The 22,461-nt window shown below is 34.0% G+C and overlaps 1 protein-coding gene across 49 annotated transcripts in view; it reads left to right on the top strand.

Moving 5' to 3' along the window:
- The window catches only part of Ptprd (protein tyrosine phosphatase receptor type D), a 2,128,582-nt gene that overhangs the window by 780,795 nt on the left and 1,325,326 nt on the right, over positions 1-22,461 (top strand). For all 49 annotated transcript variants that reach the window (XM_040285790.2, XM_040285762.2, XM_040285761.2 and 46 more), the window contains one exon: positions 19,410-19,448. The gene's annotated coding sequence lies outside the window, so the exon portion shown is untranslated. The remainder of the gene's footprint in view (positions 1-19,409; positions 19,449-22,461) is intronic.

Below are 22,461 nucleotides of genomic sequence, written 5' to 3'. Positions count from 1 at the left end.
CAGGCTGTGCTGTAAGCACCTTTACTTAATCTCCCACATGGAAATGGAAATAGAATAAGGCAGAACTTTGGACCTTTTCAGGAAGCAGATGGGCTTTAGGAACTAGGGAAGGAAATACAAAAGTTTAAAAACAGGTCAATAGGGACTGGGGTTGTGGCTCAGTGGCAGAGCGCTTGCCTGGAACGTGTGAGGCACTGGGTTCGATCCTCAGCACCACATAAAAATAAAGAAAATAAAGATACTGTGTTCATCTACAACTAAGAAATATTTTTTAAAAAAAATTCCAATAGGAAAGTTTCCATGAATCCCTGAGTCCCCAAAGTTCTTACGTTTCTCCAACAAATAATTCCTACTTTCCCAATTATTTACCTCCCCTCAAGATTTCTTGTCCTTGGTTGGGAATGAATTATGTACTCAGGATTCCTGATATTTTGTTAAACAGCAATGTACTTAGATTAATAAAGTTTGAAAAAATGCAAGCCTTCGTGTTAAATTATGAGCATCAACACACTGTTTCATGCGAATCTCTTGTTTTGAGATTGCTCACTGTGAAACAAATGGAAGCCGGATGCAATACAGGGTATAAGAAAATAGGAAGAAGTTTTGGGCTGTGTTTTCCTAACAGAGGTAATTTTTGGTTGAGGCATCCTTGATCTGTATATGTTTAAGCTGGGGGAGTATATTAATTTCCCTCCAATAGTATTGTAGACTGGAAGTGTAATCTCTATTTGTAGTTTTTTCGGTTTACTTGATAATTGAAAAACAATTTTTTTCTTTTGTTTTTCCCTGTGATTATTACATTATTTATTTTGAGCATTTCCATAATAAAGACATGGAGTACATGGTTGTTAGAATAAAATTAAACATCTAAATAATCATCACCTCTGACTGCACTCAGGAAATGAATCAGGGAGAGGAATAAATGAGTTGACATATTGGCAAAAACTTGGAATTTGTATTAATAATGGTTAGTGTACCAATGGTAATGTTAAGTAAAACAGATGTGTATTAAATCATATAAAATGTGATTTTTTTCAGTTATCAGTTTAAATCCTCATCTCCAAAATTCCAGAGCTATTTCTTATGAAGAGCTATACAAGGAGTTCCACATGTATTAGTCAATATGGGCACCCTTCTTTGTTTCACATAGGTAGTGAAAAAGGATGACAGGTTATTTGAAGTGACCTTAGCTGATTGTAATTCCAAATGAATGCAAATTCTTCAAGTTTTTTCCTCCTCCTCTTTCTCCTCCCTCTCTTCATGGATGAAAGGAAATAGAGACAGCGTTGCTAAACTGAGACCTGTTCAAATAATTCTACTCTTAACTTTTACCTTATGAGGTTTCTAACAAGCTGCCAGATTTTTAATATAAATCTCTTCCTGAGGCCTTCCTTCCTTAAAAAAAAAAAAAAAAAAAAAAAAAAAAAAAAAAAAGCTGTAGAACACATACAAGTGATTTACTATTAAAAATTTATACCTTTTCTACTGACCCTGGTCTGTGTACATTCTGAATTCTACACAGAATATTGCCTTATTATGGAGTCATGAGAGGAATCAAAACTATTAAACACTGATTGATCTGATGAAATAAATACCTGATAATGCTATCCAGTACTTTATTATAGTCACTGCTTTTAGGGTTTAGAAGATCAATAAGTAATACTCTGTTCTTTTCCTCCTATACTGGAATCAACGCAGAATTGGGACTTGGGATCTAGACAAATGGAGGTCAAATAGCCAGTTTTATCACAAAGATGATTGGAAAAAATGGTTTCAAAGGCATGGGCAAAAAGGCTTAATACCCCACAATTGAATGAAGCAGAGTTTCCTAACTACTCCTTGGTGCATCTGAAAACCCAAGGCTTTGCACCCTTGGGAATCTGGAGGACAGAGTCGGTCTCTCCAGATTTATCAAGTTATATCAGAGGCATTGACAGAGATGTGAGGACTGGAAGGCACTGGCAGAGGCAGAGCTAGAGGGGGCTGAGCTGGATGTGCTAGTATCTTGTGCCAAACCTTGAGATCAGAGCAGAGGAGCAGGGAGAAGGCCAGCTATATTGCTCTTACAGACACTCTCAGGAGAATAAGAGAGAAGGGCAATTATACTCAACCACCTCCACCTACTACAATGCTTCAGATGTTGAGAGTCCCAAATATACACAGTATAATCCATTCATTATCAAATTCCCAGAGATGGATCAAAATCCCCAAATTAATTCCCTTGCTATGTGAAAATTCATACAAATCAAAGTAAACACTCTCAAGTACCAAAGAAATCAAAGTTGTTTTTTTTTTGTTTTTTTTTTTGGTTTGTTTGTTTGATTGATTGGTTTTTCCTGAGCCAGCCAGGTAACTGCTCTGCCACATGAGTAGGGGAGGTAACTTTAGCAGTTGTCACTAAAATCATTTGAGATTTCTTCAGCACTTCCAAAGTGTTTCTTTCTACTGAGGTGATTACATCATAACATTCTCTGTGATTTTTTATTACTTAAAATGTATCCCTTGTAATATTCATCTTTCTCTCTCCTTCCCCCCTTTCTTTCTTAGTTAGAAATTTTATATTTTTAATTATTTTTAAATATACATGACATTAGAGTATATTTTGACATATTATTCATATATAGAGTATAGCTTACCCTAATTAGGTTCCCATTCTTATGGTTATACATGATGCTGAGTTTTACTTGTTCTGTATTCATATATGAAAATAGGAAAGTTATGTCCAATTCATTCTGTCTTTCTTAATCCCTTTTCCCCTTCCTTCCCTTCATTCCCCTGATATAATACAATTAACTTCTATTCTTTCCCATCTCCCCCCCTTCCTTATTGTGTGTTAGCATCCACATACCAGAACATTCACCTTTGGTTTTGTGGGGACTGGCTTATTGTGCTTAGATAGAACTGAAGACTATCATTCTATTTACCTCCAAATGCACTAATTACATTATTCTTTATGGCTGAGTAATACTCTGTTGTGCAAACATACCACATTTTCTGTATCCATTCATTTTCTGAAGGGCACCTAGGTTGGTTCCACAGCTTATCTATTGTGAATTGAGCTGCTATAAACACTGATGTGACTATGTCACTGTAGTATGCTGATTTTCAGTCCTTTGGGTAAATACCAAGGACAGGGATAGCTAGATCAAATAGTAGTTTCATTCCAAGTTTTCTAAGGAATTTCTATCCTGCTTTCCAGAGTGTTTGCACCAATTTGCAATCCTATCAGCAATGTATGAGTGTACCTTTTTCCCCACACCCTTACCAACACTTATTGTTACTTATATTCTTGATAATTGCCATTCTGACTAGAGTGAAATGGAATCTCAGTATAGTTTTAATTTGCATTTCTCTAATTGCTAGAGATGTTCAACATTTTTCATATATCTATTAACTGTTCATATTTCTTCTGTGAAGTTTCTGTTCAATTCAGCTCTGTTACTTTATGAAATAAATTATGTTGCACATGATCATCATTTCTTCCCAGTACTGAAGAATTGAATCCAGGGGTACTTTACCATTGAATTACATGCCCAGCCCCAATTTTCTCTCTTTCTCTTTTTAATTTTGAGAATGTGACTTGCTAATTTGCTGAGCCTGGTTTTGAATTTGGGATTCTCCTGCCTCATCCTCATGAACGGCTAGGTTTATAGGCATGTGCCACTGTGTCTGGCTGTATATAAATGATCTTATGTTCTACTTCTCTTCCTTGTCTTATTTCTTATATTCTTGGTTCTAAAGTATCTATATTCATATCTGTAGCTATAGTTCACTGATAGAATATGGCACTATTTAACATTTCTATGGATCATTGTCCTTTGAAAATCATTCTTGTTAAGAACTGGGGATGTGAGCATTCATGCAAATATACATTTAGTGAGGGGTTCCCATTTTTTTAGGATTACAGAGAGTTCCATGGTTATTAGAGCACCTGCCTTATATGCACCAAGTTTAGAAAATACAACAACCCCAATCCTGCAGTGGTGAACTCGTAAAATAAGGCATTCAGGAAAATCTTGTTTGGATCAGCCTAAGATGCCACTCAGTCTATGCTAGTTTGCTGGAGTCCCAAGAGCTGTGAACTCCTGCAGGATCTCTTGTATCATGAACTTCATCATGACATTTCATGGAGGATGTCTCAGAGGAAATCCACCTGCACATATGCTCCTTTATCAAAAATGTCTTTGACACTTTGTAGCACAGTTGCTAAATTTAGACACTTGAAAACTGGCAGATGGTCACCAGGTGCTTTCTTTTCTAAAACAGCATATTCAAAACTTTCTAATTTCTTGCCTCTGTGCTACAGCGAATGTGGATTCAGTCTTCAATGTGGTTTACATGTTTGCTTATGAGCAAGCAGGTTAGTGTCCTGGTTATGCTAATGGCAGCTACTAACCCTAGATGGGGAAATGCTTAAGCCTATGAGACATTCCCCTGGGATGATTCCTTGTTGACTCCACATTTGTTTCATCTGAAACTTCATGAGCCTGGATAGAAGTTGTTGATCATCCTGAGCACACATCCTCAGATGATGTGGTAAAGCCCCATATATGTCAGGTGTGAGTACACAGAAGGCTGCCCACCTCTTTTCCTGGTAGAATGAAAACCAGTGTTTCTTAAGTTTCCTTCAGAAACTCAGTTATTTCTCTGAAATCTTTTTTTGTGGCAATGGATATAACACTCCTATTGTCTTTCCTGCTGTTGTACTTTTACAGGTTTTGAAGTGGCACCCCATTTCTCCACAGAAAAGTCTTAACTGGGCTTCTCCAGAAATTTTTACCATGGCTGATTTTAGGACTCTCAGCAAAAGAGTTCAATGTAGATAAACTTCCTATTTTCATGTCACCCTGTTTTACTTGGCCACTGTCAGAGAAGATACAAGCACTCCAGGTGCTAGACACCACCTTACTAGTTTTTCACAAGCATATCCAGTATACTAGTTTGTAGAAATATGCAAACAAGGCCTCTGGCCCTGAGCCAGATGTCTACATTTTTAAGATAAGTTACTGATTGGGCTCCATAGTAACGGCTGGCAGGGGAAGGAAAGAGAGAGGAGAAGAAGCTCTCCCCTTCTCAGGTGTTGTCCTTGAAAGGTTAACTTGCCCAGAACAGTGAAAGACAAAGTTGCTTTTATGTGAACCTCTGCAGACTGTGAACTTCTAAGCCCCTCCCCTTACCTGTTGTATTTAAAACTCTGAAACTACCTGAACTTGGGGTTTAGGGGGTTAATAGATTACAGCAAAAGTTGTGCCCTCTGAACCTGGCTGCAGCCAAATAAAACTTTTCTGCTATCTTCAGTGCCTTGCCTTGTTTGTCCCTACAACAGTTTGTTGTAGGCCCAGATAAATAAATAACCTGCAAACATTTCAAACATTCAGGACTAGTACAGTTTGCAGGATGAGACTGCTGTTTCCTTTTTACCCACTTGGCTTTGTGGTCCAGGCAATACTTCTCTAGTTGTTGTCTTATCACAGCTAAAACAAAAATAAACAAATAAATGAGTTCTGCATCTGTTTCAAAAAAAAAAGAAAGAGAGAAAGAAAAGAAAGGACTTTTCAAAGATATCTAGCTTCATGTACTGAAGTTGAATATTCCTATCCTGCAGAGCCTGTAACTCAGGCCTGGATTCAGCGTATCATTGCCTGTTGTACTCTTGTTTACAAGATTTAATATTTTTTTATGTCTTATTCTACTCCTTAGCCAAGTTCTCAAACAGATTCCCTACTGGCTTAGTAATACTCATTCCTCAATATATTGTAAATTATACCAATTTACAAAGCTTGGTACAATTTTAAGAATTCCACATTGGTCTTTCTACTAATTTCATCTCAATCTATATGGATTTTGAAATGTGATGTGGTCTGATGATCTAAGTCTTGCAGAGGTATTTCCCCACTTGTGCTAATTATTCTATCTGCAGATATGTCTGCCAATGTATGTGTTTTCTCCAGAACAGTCCAGGCTCTCTGGCTTTGCCTTTTTCCTTTTGCTTTTTTTGAAGGGAGAGGGCGGCAGATGGGCACAAGTAACTTTCTGATCTAGCACTAATTTAAAACTCCTTTTATTCTTTGTATGTCTTCTATTTCGTATGTTTAGATAATCCTGTGGAACCAAAATCTCTCTTAAGGACAGTCTCTTCTTCTAGATTAAGTAGTCTTCCTTTTACTTTTTCTTTCATCCTTGCATTTTGATGGCCAGTGTGAAAAGCATTGTGGAGTTTCTCTGAGCAATCAATCCAGAGATTGTTCGGGAAGGCAGATCCAGCCAATATGATCTGCATAGAGATAGTGATTAAGGACAGGAAAATTGAATAGGGTGATGCTCTCCAAATTCCTATTTTATCTTCTGAGTCATTTCAATGGAAGAAAGAGAAAGGAAATCTTTTCTGCTCTATTGACTTCTCCATATGGGACTAAAGTCCTCCTTTTACTTCTTAGAAGAAATCAGCTTATGAATAAAAGTCTTCAGAATTACTGAACTCTTTCTTGAAAACAAGCTCATATCTAGCAGAGTGAACGTTAGTGTTAGTTTCCTTTCTTAATTATTTTTATAATTATAATTTTTAGGAATTTAGTTTTTCCCACATTAAAAGCTCTTTTCCAATTTACTTTTCTGTGGAAATTAAAAAAAAAATTCAATCAGCCATTTTTGTGAACTTTGTATTCACTATGTCATGTGCAGTTCTGTTTGGACTAATGAACACTTGCATACTGAACACATTATGGAGGTGCTTTACTCTCCTTGTATTTGTGTTGAGGACTTCTCTCAAAACACTTTGCCTCTCTTTCTACTGTTATTCACCTAAATACAGATCCCGGGCCACCTAGTGAATTTAAGATCATTTCTGGTGACCATGTAAACACAAAGATCCACAAAAGATATAACTCCATCTTTCCTGGTCTTACTGGGCAAATGAGCTGACTTGTTGACACATGAGTTTCTTCAGCCTTGAATCTTCTCTGATGTAACATATTTCAGATCAACCTTATTCTTGGTCTGCGTCAGACTGGTAATTTCATATGTGACACTTTTCTGGCTTACCTGCTGATATTCAGTGCGACTATCACTAATCACAGGTTGCCAATTTATCTTGAGCATCACCTGTTGGTAGAAAAAAATTACTAATTTCTACAATTAATATTACCTCATGAGAAACTATATTTCTTGTGTCTATACACTGAGAAATATGACACTGATAAAAGAAAGCAAGAAAATACAGATAATGGAAAGATATCCTGCGTTCATGAATTAGAAGAATCAATATTGTTGAAATCTTCATACTAAATATTTTTTAACTACTTTAAAATATTGTTTTTATGAAATGTATAGATTCAATGCAATTGCCATCAAAAGTTTTATTATTTCACAAAAATAGGAAAAGTAATCCTAAAATCTGTATAAAGTCACAAAAGATCCTGAATAGCCAAAGTAATATTAAGCAAAAAGAACAAAGCTATGGGCATCACAATTCCTGATTTCAAAATATATGAAATGATGGTAATGAAAAATTGGTATTAGCATTTTTTTAAAAAGCACATAAACCAATGGAATATAATAAAGAACCCAGAAATGAATCAACATATACATGCTCAGGTACTTTATACAAGGTAACCAAGAATATACAATGAGGAAGTCTCCTCAACAAATGATGATGGGAAAACTGATGTTAACATGAAAAGGGATGAAAGTGGACCTTATCTTGAATCATAAATAAGAAACAGATCAAAATGAATTCAAGACTTAAACTCTTAGGCCTGAAACTCTTAAGATTTCTAGAAGAAAACATAGGGGGAAAACTCCTTGTTTTTGGTTTTTTGGTTTTGGCAATATTTTTTTTATATGACCCCAAGTTACAGAAAACCAAAGCAATAATAAGCAAGTAAAAGAAATTTACACTGAAACTTCTTCACATCAAAGGAAACAAGCAACAAAGTAAATAGGCAGTCTATGGAATGGGAGACAATATTTTCAAATTGCATATTTAGTAAGGCATTAATACCCAAAATATATAGGAAACTCATAAAACTCAGTAGCAAAACCTAATTACCCTGATTAAAAAAAATGGCAAAGGAACTGACCAGAGATTGTTTTAAAAACATGCACATGGTCAAATGGTATATGAAAGGTACTCAACATCACCAATCTTCAGGAAAATTCAAAATAGAACCACAATTAGTCATTACCACACACATGATAGGAAGACTATTATCAAAAAGGCAGTAAACTTTTGTGGGGTGTAAAGCATTACATGCTATTGGTGGGAACATAAATTGGTGCAGTGGAAAATTAAAGGTAGAATTATATGAACCACCAAGCCCACTTCTTGACATATGTCCTGTGGAGGTAGAATCAGTATCTCAAAAGATATCTTTACTGCCATATTTTTGTGTCACTATTGCAAAAATACATGATATGGCAACAAAGTATATATCTACAAATGAATGAATAAGAAATTGTGTGTGTGTGCACACACGTGCTTGTGTATTATTTAACCATTAAAAGAATCTACCGTCTGCAAAATGATAAAACTGGAAGATATTATTCTATGTAAAATAGACAATGCTCAAAAAGACAAAAAATATTGTATGATCTCATTTACCTGTGGAACCTACAGAACTTTAATTTACATAAGCAGATGATAAGTTAACCTTTTCCAAAAACTGGTTGTTAGCGGGGAAAGTGGAGATATTCTTGAAAGGGTACAATCCTTCAGCTGTGAGGTGGAAAAATTCTGTGGATTAAATGTACAACATGGTTACCATATTTAATAGTACTGTTTGTATGCTTGAAATTTACTGAGACAGTTGGTCTTATATCCTTACCATACACACAATTTTAACTACATGAAGTGATGTATGTTGATTAATCTTATTGTAATAATTTCACACTGTATATTATAGCATTTTATTGTATATCTTGAATATATACACCTCTTTATTTGTCAATTATACATCAATATAGATGAAAAGAGAAAAAATACATTCAATCAAAATCAATTACTTTCAGGTCTTTTATTTGGCTTACTGATTATGGAAATAAGCTGCAAGAAAATATTTTCTGTAAATCTTTGAAGTTGCAGTGCTGCTTTATGACTGCATCAAATGATTTTCAAGAGCATGTTTAAAGTTGTAAAATTGTTGATATTTAAGTTGCTGGAATACTCACACAAAAACTATTGATGATGTAGTTTATAATATTGCAAAAAGTATTTATTGAGCATTTAGTAACTATAAAGTACACCAGATATGTTGGTCCGTTTTTCATTGCTATAATGAAACACCTGAGGGAGGGAGTCTGCTTATAAAGAAAAGAAGTTTATTTAGCTTACAGTTATAGAGGTTCCAGGGCATGGTGCTAGCATTAGTTCAACTCTGGTGAGGAACTCATGACCCCATAGTAGGAATGCATGCAAGAGTGAGAGATTAGATCATCAGACAGGAAGCCAGCATATGACTCAGTGGTGGAATTTCTGCTTTTAAGAGCACATTCTTGAGAGAACTGACCAAGGGTCCCCCAAAAACTGTCCTAATCCCTTCCTGGTGCAGTACACTCTCTCCTCTGCATTCCATGAAGTCTTTGGGAATGGAGGTCCCCCATAGTTGAATGGGCTGGCTGAGAAATAAAAGCTAAGCAAAATAGAATGATGAGCAAACTACAGGACACAGAAAATATTTTCAGAAAGCAGAGGTGGGACAGGCTAGTCTATCATAGGGATCAAGCTTCTATACTAAAGAGGAAAATGGAGCCCACTTGCTTTATTTATTTCGGGGAGCATCTAAGGCCTTCCATAGAATGTTCTTCACCAAAAAGTGTTAAAGGTGGTTTGTCCAGTCCCTAACAGGTTACACCCATCTCTGGAGCTACTGTGAGGGATCTTCCTAGTAGCACAGCACAGAGATAAATATACTGTGCCTTGGGCAATCTATTGGTTGAGACAGCATGGGGACAGTTCCCAAGGTTAAACCTAAAATCTCCCTGACTGCCATACAGAGAGAAGACCCTCAAGTAATTCACGAGTGGCTTCCCACAACCTTCAATGACCTGGCTTCCCACCACCACACTGAAGACCAAGCCTTCAACACATGAATCTATGGAGATCAAACCACTTTGAAACCATAACACCAGACTGGAAGCTTTATATTTTTGCCCTACCTCCACCTCAATTCATTTACTCTCTATATTTAGCACACGTGTGCTAAATGACCTGCCTATTAGGCATTATCTTTAGTTGTTCTTATAGGAGTCAGAATAACAATGGCACTCTTTTCTAAACCTTCAATTATAGTTGAAGGGCAAATATTTCACCAAATTTCTTCTTTTTTCTTTGTAGTACTAAAATTTGAATCCAGGGGGCACTTTGTGGCTGAGTTACATTCCTGATCTTTTCATTTTTCGTTTTGATGGTCTTCCGAAGTTGCCAGGCTGATCTCAAACTTGTGATTTGGCTACCTCAATCTCCTGAGTCACTGATATTACAGGCACGAAACATCACACCAGGCTTTATTAAATCTCTTCTCAACCAAATAAAGCATTATAAATATTGCAGGTTCTCTACAGAAGATGTGCTAAAAACTTCAAATACAAAATACTTATTTGACTGAGGGATGCCAAAGAAGGTACCCCTCCTTTAAACCTCAGGATGACTCAATGAGTTTTGTACTGGAGCCAGACCAATAGGATAGGAAATCTGGTGATACCACCATGCCATGTGACCTTGAGCAAGATACTAAACATTCTTGTGACTCAATTTTATCATTTGTAAATGATGATAAGGACAGTACCTTCTTTATTAGGTTGTGAAGTTAATTGTTGAAAGGATTAAGTAACTCACCAAAGGTAATAAGAGAAAGGGCATTAGAAATCCTCTTTGGCTGACATCAAATGCAAGCTTTTAAAAAAATGCTTTTTAATTTGTTTTAATTTGTTATACATGACAGAGAGTGCACTTTCTGAATGCAAGCCTTTAAGCACTATGTGCTTTTTTGCCACCTGGTTGAGAGATTCAGATATTTTGTAAGGAAGCTCCATGTTCTGTTTGGGTAACCAGTGGAAAGCACAATCCAGTTCAACATATTGGCCTCTGGTAAGAGGGATCATAAAGAAATATGCCTAAGCAAGCTTATTGTGATTGTGTTGTTGAAGTTTTCTTTCTTTGTGACATATTTTCATTTGTTGTCATATAGTACAAAGCTTCCTTTGTGATTGTTTATAAAACTACTGGGGAGACTGTGTGGGGAATGGCTAAAGGCATAGACACTGGAGCCAGATTTGTGGGGTTTAGATTGTGGTTCTGTTACTTGTTTCCTGTGTGACCATGAACAGAGTGGTCAACAACTCTGTTTTATTTAGTATCCTTTCCGTAAAATAGGGTAATTATAACATGAAACTTCCAAAGTTGTTAAGTACAAAATAAGTTGGGCCTGGCGCATACAAACTTTATATGACAAATAAAAAAAGATGTATCTCATTCTTTGACTGGATGTAATTATCTTACGTTCTAGCTTATCAAGCTACTTTTTCATTTGATTTACAAAATAACTTGTAACAGGCATTCAAAGCCTTAGGAATAGGATTATGTTTCCTTCCTTTCAGCCTACCACCTAATTCTCAGACCTAGGCATGGGAAAAGAAAGGACAGTAAGGAAACAAAATGCATTTTTCTTCCCTGATTCAGGATTAATCTGAATTTATATATCACATATATACGATATATAATATATATTACATGTACATGTAATATATAATTTATACATATGTATGTATATAATTTTTAACTCTACTATGTACAAAGAAAAACAAGAGATAGAACAAGGTCTGTTTACCATACTACCCTCTTGTCGTTGAAAGCAAGAACTAAACAATTAGCTTCCTAGGAATCACTCAAGAAAATAGTAGGTTAATGCTGCAAATATAAAATGTTCTTTGAAAGTATTTCTGTTTCATCACCTGCTATCTGAGTCACCAAGGACACCAACTAATTGAAAATCTCTTTGGTGTTTATGAATCACTTTGTATAACTCTCTAAAGACTCCGAACACCAAAACTTTAGTAATTTTTCTCCATGTACCTAGTTCTTTCAAATATCTGCATTTATACTTTATGGAAATAAAAATGTTTAAAAGTTTTAAAGAACTTAATCCCATACAGTAGGAAAAAATATATATATACACTTGCAAGCCCCCCAAAAATGTAATCTCAACTTAATATGTAAAAAAATGAACACACCAACAGGCTTTTCCATATTACTTTTCATACAGCACAGGTACTGTTTCATAGCAGATGATAAGGAGATGTAGCCCAGTGAAAATATACCCTGAAATCCACATGAGGCTTTGACAGCTCTCAAGGTACAATGCTAGGCATGCAATAGTATTCTGGCTAAATAGCAGGAAGGAAAACTAGCAGATGAATTACCTAGAGGAACTTGTACATAGAATTAAGTATCCAAGGGATTTATTATGGTGTCTCAAGTAAAACTATATGCAAATATTGCAAATAAGTGGCACTGATTACTGGAGTTATTTTATTAGGAAAACAAGCTGAAGAGATGGTGATTATGATCACTATAAGCAAAAATGACAAAATCAGAGATTTAGATTCTTTTAAAAAAATGATGTTTCAGATTTAGATCTCTGGCAGAGTTTAAATTACCAAGAATCTGTTTATTGCAGGATTATCAACCTTGGGAGCTTACTTTTTCTGAGGGTTATGGAAATGAACTCCCTTGATATATTTCTAACTTACTCCACTAATCCTTTTAGGTCCGAATGAAGTAATTTGGTTTCCACAGTTGTTAACTCTAGGGGCCTTGTTTGAAGAAGTAACATGTCTCCATTACTTGTTCAAGAGTTTGGACCTGAACATGGTACTTGGTTACAGTTGGAACTGTAGGATATGAGGCACCTGAAGTACCAGACTGACAGGTCCATGAGTAGACATTTCTGCTTCAAATATGAGTCATGAAGAACAAAGATTGAACATGCCCAAAGTGAACAGAGTTTATACTTGTAGACCCAATTCAAGTGGAAACCCAAGCAACTATATTAGAAAGCCCATGTTATGTATTTGTGAGAATATAATGGAGAGACAGATACCAAGTTCTTATAAGTCTTCCAGTTTTTTTCAGCACTGACAACATGGGTTGGGCTTTTTGAAGACCTCAACATCAAAGCAATAAGTTTCACATTTCAGCATTTTGTCTAATTGTGTCTTTCTAAATGAAATAATGAATTTCATATTCCTGTGTTCATACTCTAAAGAACATGCTGTTGGTCTGTATGAATGTGACTCTGGCTTCCACATCTCTTAAGTTTCTTGGCCAGTTTTGGTTATTGCATTTTTGCTATCTGGTCATGAAATGTTGATGATCCCCTAACTATCCAGTAGACATTATAGTTGAGATATTTCCCCATATGCTATCACTAAAATAATGGTAAATCCTAAATCTGTACCTCCAGTATGTAACTTTCTATTGAGCTCAGAATCTGTGTATCTACTTGGCTCTTAGTACTAGCTAATTAGAGAAGATACACTGTTCTCAAACTCACTCCACCATCTCCTGACAATATTTCCATTTTAATCAAGGACATTATCACCCAATTGTCCAAAATATTCTCTGTCATTTATCTTCAAATTTCTAACTACCAAAGTCTTCCCATTGTTAAGGATTTCAACTTTGTTCTCAACTTTATCATCAGTAGTTAGACACATCAGTTTCCAATATAAACTTCAAATTCCAGTTCTAAGAATGTATTGCTATCTATGTGGTTTCACACATGATTTTCCATGTTTCGGATATATATATTCACCTAGTTAAAACCTTCTCTGTAAAAGTTGATAACTTCTACTTGTGAGCTGACAGCCCATGTATGTATTTCTTTCTACTAAAATTGTTTGCTTTTATAGAGAAATCGATGAAACACTGGTACAGTTCTATTCATTGCACACAAAATCAACTTAGAAACAAAAGTTCTATTAGAGGTAAAATGTAACCACTTTAAAAGACAATAGTTTCTATTGAGTAAGAGGTTATAAAAATTCCAAAGTGGTGTGTATTTTTTAACATAGCCTACAAAATATAAAAGATGGAGGTAAAGGTAAGAGAAAAAAGACAAACCCATAATCATGATGAGACATTATAAAATGCACCTTCTAATATCCTCTAATGGACAAGATTAGCATATTCAATACAATTTATGTACAGAGAACACACCATGCAGGTGCAGATTATATTGTTTCAAGAATGCATTGATCATTTATAAAAATTTACTGGATGCTGATCATAAGGCAAATTTCAATATGTTTTAGAGCTTTGGCATCACCTATAGTAAGTGCTTTGTAAGCAAATTCAGCTGAAATTTTTCCAGATATTAGAACACTTAAAAAATATACACATATTTAGAATAAAGAGTAAAACAACCACTTGAAAGTATTTATAAATGGGTAAAATTAAAATGCTAAGTTCAAGCCAATATTAGAGTAAAATCTGTATGTTAAATATGGGTATAAGTAAAGAAAAAGGCAGAAAATCAATACAAGCCTCCACCTCAAGAAATTAGGGAAAAAGCACATTTAACCAAAGTATAGAAAAATAAGATAAATATTGAAACTTATATAATGAAAACATATTGTACATGTATCTATAATAGAATGAACAAAATCAAAATTGAATCTTTGAATAAACTAACAGTGGTGATAAATTATGATGCAATTGACCACTTGTATTCAATATTACACTGACAATCTTGGTTAGTGCAATAACAAAATACATGATGTATATGTACAAGAGTATATACACACATGCATGCATATACACATATATATAGGCTGATAGGTTTTAAAGTTCAAGAATTTGAGTAGAATATGTAAAAAACTATCATTCTTCCTATATAAAGTAATAATTCATAAAGTAAACTGAAGAGAATATAAAGGTAAATTATTCATCTTAATATATGATATTATTCAAGTATCTCAGCATAAGTCAACAGAAAATCAGTTACATCTCTATCTACAAGTAATAAACCAAATAAAAATGCTGTATCTAGTAACATAAAATAATGAGTATGTATACTAAAAAGTATGAAATCTCTACAAAGAAAATTCTGCAGTATTGCAATAAATAAACTAGTCAATAGAGTGAAAACACAACACAGAGAAGGAGAGAGAATATTTGCAAGCTATGTGTCTGATAGGGGACTAATATTCAGAGTACATAAAGAACACTTAAAATTAAGCAATATGTATCAACTCAATTAAAAATTGACAATGGAGTTGGGAGCAGAACCTGGTGATATATTATTAGACTATCATGAGTGAGGCCCTGGGTTCCATGCTCAGTATTGCAAAATAATAATAAAATAACAATAACATATTGACAAAATATTTAAATACTTATTTCTTCAAAGGAGGTATTCAAATATCTAATATTGCATAAAATACATTCATTTTTCCTCAGGAAAACATAAAATGTAAAAACTGAACACCACTGTAGAAAACATTTGATTTTTCTTCAAATAGTTAAACCCTCAATTACCATATGATCTAGAAATTATTCTGAGAATATATCCAAAAGAAGCAAAAGCATAGGTATACACAAGAACTCATAAGGGTATGTCCATAATAGCTTTATTCCTAAAACAACTAAAGAATCCCTTTGCTAATGAATGGATAAACAAATATAGTGTATCCACACAACAGAATAGTGTTTAACCACAAAATAGAATTAAATATTTTTTCATACAACACTTATAGCTCCTGAAAATATTATGTTAAATAAACCAGACACATAAGGAAACATATAGCATGATTACATTTATATTAAATATGTAGAATAGGCAAACCTATAAAGAACGTAGACGAGGGATTGCCAGGAGAAGATGGAGAAGATGTTGGAGATTTAAAATTGACTGCTAATATGTGTATTCCCTTTTTGAGGTGTTGAAGATATTTTGAAATTAATGATGATGCTCAGATAACCATACAACAATCACCAAAATACACAATTTAAAACAATGTATTTTATGTTATATAACTTATATATCAGTAAAATGAAAATAATACTCAAATCCTCCTTTGAGTAGGAAGATAGGTATTGTAAAGTTACATTATATGAGACAGTGTGATAATGGCAAAAAGTTTAACGGGATATATCAAGAACTAAAAAGAAAAACCAAGCTTCTATTAAAGCTTAGTTTAGGCAGAATTAGCATTGTAGAGAAGTAAGGAAAGTGTAGTATTGGTCTTAAATAATGAAATATTGAAAATATTTGAATTTGAAAATATTCAATACTGAAATAATGAAATTTTACATTAGAACTCTAAAATTATCAGTTTCAGGTAGACTTATTAGATTATATGTAAAAGGCAAAAGAATCATAATATATAAACAGCCTTTTAGAAATAATAGAGAATTTGATTAATTAATGTAATAAATAGGAGACAAAAATAAACATACAGAACAAGATGATTGTTTGATTACACTAAAGTTAAGAATTAATGTTCAACATTAAGCACCGTAAGTGAGTAAAAGGGTAAACCATGATTAGGACATGAATTTTTAAAACTTGTCACCAACAAAGAACTCTCATCTAGAATATGTAGTGTGTGTCTGTGGCTGGAGATGTGATCAGTGGCATAGCACTTGACTAGCATGTGTGAGGCACTGAGTTTGATCCCCAGAACTGCAAAATAAACAATCATGCATACATATAAACTATTAAGTATATGAAAATCTACTAAAACATTAGTAATCAAAGAAATGTAAATTACAAATACAATAATATTCCACTGCCTGGTAAACTGATAGCTTAATTTAAGCCAAATAAAAACAATTTCTAGTGAAGTTTGAAACAATGGAAACTCAGCAATGGCAAGTCTTATACATTATTGCATTATTTGCTGATATAGAACATATGTACATTTTCTGATCTAATAATTTTACACATAGGAAATGTCCAAAAGAAATATGTACACGTGCGTGCGTGCACACACATGAGGATACTCATTGTAGAATAGTTCATAATAACAAAAAAATGGATAGGAAAGGTAGCAGAATGATAGGAAAGGTAGCAGAATACAACAGTCACTAATATGCCATTATGTAAAAATGTGAGTATGTAACAGAAGTGAGTCTGTATTATGTATTTGGGGAGTTCAAAACCCAATTGAGTCAAATGTATGAAAGGTGATATGTCTTGAGCTCTGTAATGTTTTGAACAACCAATAAAAAAAAAATAAATAAATAAAATTACAAATTAAAAAAAAAGTTGCAGGAATAGTATAAGGAATTCTCAATATCCATCAGACGTACAAATTGTTTATATTTTGTGCCATTTACATTCTTTTCTTTGTGTGTATATATGCATATTTGCATACATATGTATTTTTTCCTGAACCATTTAAAACTAAGTACACGTATGAAGACAAGAATGGTGTGACTCTACTTTGTGTACAACCAGAGATGTGAAAAATTGTGCTCTATATGTGTACTATGAATTGAAATGCATTCTGCTGCCATGAATAACAAGTTGTAATAAATAAATAAATTAAAATAAGGGGTAAAGATCAAAAAAAAAATGGAAATATCTACATATTTACCATAGTGGATAGAATATAAAATTTTTAAGCATTTATCCAATGAATTGCTACAAAGTGATGCAAACTAAGTATATATACCAGCAACAAGACTGATGAATCTTATAAATATGATGTTAAGGAAAAGAAACCAGACACACACACAAACACACAGAGATGCAAATCAAATGATTCCAATCATATAAGTTTTAAGAGTAAGGCAAAATAAAACTATAACAAAAAGTCTGGAAATTTTGGAAAGTATGTATAATTATTGAATAAAATTACAGAAACAACATGTTCAAGTGGTATTGTGTGTTATTACTAAGGGTTGTGCCTCCCTGGAAATGCATACTCAGTATGTCATATGAAATTATGATGAACAGGTGGCATTAGTGCAGTGTTCCTCCAAATCCCTTCCCATCATCTGAGTCTTACAGACTGTGACAGAGCAAGCCACAGGCTTCTATGTGTCAATCATATTCTAGTTCTTTACCTGGTAGGAGTTTTGTGATGATCTCTTGGACTCTATACATATTTGTCCTTTTGTTTCTTTTGCAGTTTCTAACTCACAACATATAACTAGCTTAAAATATAAAATTAAAAGAAAACTTTCCAAGAGATTTTCTATGGCTTTCAGGAGCAGACTGAGACTTAAGGAGTCACATCATCCCCTCTACACCTTTGAAGCCAAGCTAGAGAATTCAGAGAGCTCTCTTAAAATACAAGATTCCATTATTTGCTTTTCCTCAGTGAACCATTTGTCCCCTCAAATAATTTTAGGCATTACAGAAGGAATTTTAATAGCTTCATTCCTGGCAATTTGTTACCAATTAGTGGTCCAGCATTATGGAGATTATTCTGGCCAGACAGAAATAACCTTATTTAAACTTTCAGACAATAATATGCAGACCCACATTCATATGCACATATAAAATCAATATTAACTCCTTCTCACATTTATTTTTCATTCTGTTTCAAAGAATGATATGTGTTTTAATACTCATGCAGTATGTAATTTCAAACTTGATTCCCAAGGCAAAAGGAAAAGGCTACCATCAAATGTTTAAAAAATAATCTCCTTTGTTTTATAATAATAATGGTTAGAAGTTCAATATTTCTGCTCAAACACAGAGGCAGGCAAGTCATATTTACAAAAGGCCTCACAATGTTTGCCATTGCCTTTATACAGGACAACATTTATAAAACCTTTGCATCCCATGGCAGGAGCTGGGCCTTCTCTTGGGAATTTGAGCTGCTCAGATATTGCCTTTCATTTGAACTTCAAACACCTTTAAAAAATAGAGGCTGCATTTTAATATCATTTGGAAATTAAAAGCCTTTTATTTTTATCATTATATCTTTCATGAATTTACTTTTCACAAATGCATCAAAGTACAACTAATTACTGTCTGCTAGCCAGCAAAGACCTGAAAATAGGAAAAGTTATTTTTTTTTTAAATGAAGCTTTGGTCTACTTAGCTCATAAGAAGATTAAATTTATGTACTAAATATTGGAGAACTTAAATGCATTTAATAATATGCTCCCTAATTCTGAGAATGAGAGAATTAACTGAATATTTTTTATGGTTACCTGAATAATCAGAATAATCCTTTCAGGAGCTAGACTATATTTTCCTTGTTATAATGGCAAACTATGAGCCTAAATATTAAAATACATTTTAAATGAAAAATACAATTTAGGTAGGAAACTGATTTCCTAAATTATTTCACAACTGTGTGACTTTTATAATGATTAGCAATATAATATTGTCTGCTTTCTTACCTGGACAACTAAAATATGTTGTTTTCTTTGTCTTTGATATGCTTTTTATCAGGCTTGGACTCCTGGATCATCTGGTGACTTCAAATATCTGGTAAGTATTTTTATTTTTTTCTTTTATCTATATAAATATTTTATATAATGTGCATGTATGTGTATTTGTAGTGCTGTTAGCCTTTTTATATTTTTTATTCCTTTGCCACTAAAACTTGGAGGATAGCTTTTCTTCCTATCTCAAGACTTAAATCCTTTTTCTTAATTCTTCCCTCATTTTCATCCCCTGAGGTTAAATCTCATAAAGCCAATTACATCTTAACCCAAGTCAGATGATCTAGTAAATCCTGATCTTCTTAAAGATTCAAGTTCATGGATCAAGAGAACACTTTAAACAAGGGTAGCATTTGTTTCTTAAAGAAAAAAAAAAAAAAACACTCCCTACTTAAAGAGATAGGAAAGAGAACTATGTGGGTATGATGCAGAAAGTATCAATTTGAAATGTTTTCTAATAATCAAATGTAAAAGCAAGATAAAATCACAAAGTGGCAGATATAATAATGCAAAACTTTAAAGTTTTTCAATTTGAATATTACAAATCTAGAAGTGGCTCTTTTACTTCGTAAAAGAAACTTCGTAAAATTCTTATAACCTTCACCTGGCACCTGCATTTTTGGCATGGCAAAGTTGCATTGTTTGATTAAAAAGATAGGTATTGACACATGGATTCTTTGTTGTTTCATATTTGTTTCCATACAGTGTTGTGGTATTCATGATGGACCCTACCCACTCCTTTTTTTTCTTCCAAATGTTAAAATATTGCTGACATTGAAATTCACAGAATAGGATCTTACTATGTTCTGAACCTCTTCAAATTATGAACCTTATACTTTACCTTAGTCAATATACTAAAAAGACTCTGGTATAGATTCCTTTTTAGTCTTTCCTGACTGTGGGGTGACCCCATCTATAACATGAACCAGAAATACTATGAATTTCAACCTGATAGATTGCAGGACAGTCTTCCCCCCTCTACCCCCAGTAATATTGGATGTTGCCAGGTTAGAGGGAAAGTAGTGGGAAACTGGCATCTCTTCATGATTGTTCATTTTCTCCTACTCCCAAATGCTTCTCAGGGTTTCTGCATGAACATCTTACAATGATTTTATTATGACTCTCCCATGCTCTTCCCATTCTTGAAAATAGCAGCACATTTGATAGTAAACTGCCATTTTTAACAAATGTTATTGAAGACTTTAAACTTTGTTTATAAAGAAAATTATACTGTGGGGCATGGTAGTGCAAGCTTGTAATCTCAGTAACTTGGGAGGGAGGCTGAGGCAGGAGGAACACAAATTCCAGAAACTTGGTGAAACTCTCAGCAAGACCCTGTTTTAAAATATAAAATTAAAATGACTGGGGATATAGCTCAGTGGAAAATGAGTAAATGAGCCAGGGTAAATTGCCCTTGGGTTCAATTGCTAGTAAGAGAGAGAGAGAGAGAGAGAGAGAGAGAGAGAGAGAGAGAGAGAGAGAGAGAGAGAGAGAGAGAGAGAGAATTACAACACCTAAAAGGAATTCTTAAATTTATATATCTGATCTCATTAATCCAAAAAGTCACTGGGCTATGCCTTTCCCATAGGGGATTGTACTTGGTCTCTCTTCTTAACATTATGTACCACTGTATCATTGGGGTCTGCATCCTTCTCGGGGGATCCTCTTTAATATGCTTTTTGGCTGCCTTGCCTCTTCCATTTAAGCCCTGCAAAAGAAATGAAGACTAAGTCAATATTAAAATATTCCTTGTGAAGTTTACCCAGTTCACAGTGGAGACAAAATTCTCTTCATTGTATAGCATAGGTTGTTCCTTCATTCTGCAGACTTTTACTTGTAATGAGTATCAGTTTGTATTACCTTGGGTTAGAGTTACACAGAAAAAAAAATCCCCCCAAAGAAACATCTACTAATGATGATGAGTTCCATAGTCCACATCTAGTCATAAATAGGGTCCAAACAAACTTGAAATGGTACTTTCTTTAACAATTTCTAAAAGTCCTAATCAGATTTCCAGTTTTACTCTCAAGATAAGAATTTGAGTTAGCCTCCAAAATCCACCAGCATGTTCTGCAAATGGGAAGTTTTGCTTAAACCTTTACTGGGACAGTAGTATCTTACATGTAGCGGAGTTTTTGTCTGTGACATCATTACAAAGTCTAGAGTTACTGTGTACTTCTCCTATCCTAAACCTTTTTCTCAGTTGCTTGAGTTAGATTTGGGCCTTCCTCCTGTAGATATCCTTCTCCTAAATTTCACCCTCTTTATTTAAATTGTCAGGGTGCTCTTCAGTCTTAGATTAACATAAAAATCCTCTGGATCTTCTTCCATCTCCCAATTTATTTCATTTCTCATCCATGTTTAATAAAACTGGAAGGTAATTGAGTCTATGACAGTACTTAACACTTATACTATGTTTCTTATAAACTTCCCTACCATCTCCTATGTAAGGTGTAAGGAAGTATTGCCCCACTTATCCTGAATTCTAAATTATTATGACATGTCTCAGAAAGCTGTTTCATAGTGGAATTCAAAAGAAAATGCATGTAAGATTCAAACCAGAGTAATACGGAAATATAATAAGATAATATGCAAACTAATATTACAACTTAGATATGTTAAAATATATTCTATTCATCTATCATATAATTCTCAAGCTAAAAAGTAATATTTACTCTGGAACTAACTGCTAGCAATAAAAATTTATTTCAATAGAAAAAAAAACTAACATCATCCACATAGAAGGTAAAATATTTACAGAAAAGCTTATTGCAGCATTTTTTTCACTTATATAAAGTCACATATTTAATGCTTATGATTCACTGAGTTTGTATCTGTGTGTGTAATTGCAACAATTTGTTCCAATTCATAAATTTTTATTTTCTGCACCTGGAGTTTGGACCTTTAAAGAGGTCAAAATAATAACATATGTGTAGTGATGTACAGCTGGAGGGAATTCAAAATTTCAAGTATTCCTTGCATCTCAGGTGCAAAGCTAGATGCTTTATCCATATAGTCTCATGTCAGCCTTCCAGTGGCACTTTGAGAGGACATTTCCT

Source organism: Ictidomys tridecemlineatus, chromosome 4 (assembly GCF_052094955.1).
Source record: "Ictidomys tridecemlineatus isolate mIctTri1 chromosome 4, mIctTri1.hap1, whole genome shotgun sequence".
Classification (NCBI taxonomy): Eukaryota; Metazoa; Chordata; class Mammalia; order Rodentia; family Sciuridae; genus Ictidomys; species Ictidomys tridecemlineatus.
Note: the sequence above shows the minus strand (reverse complement) of the source record. Positions and strands in the feature narration are given on the sequence as shown.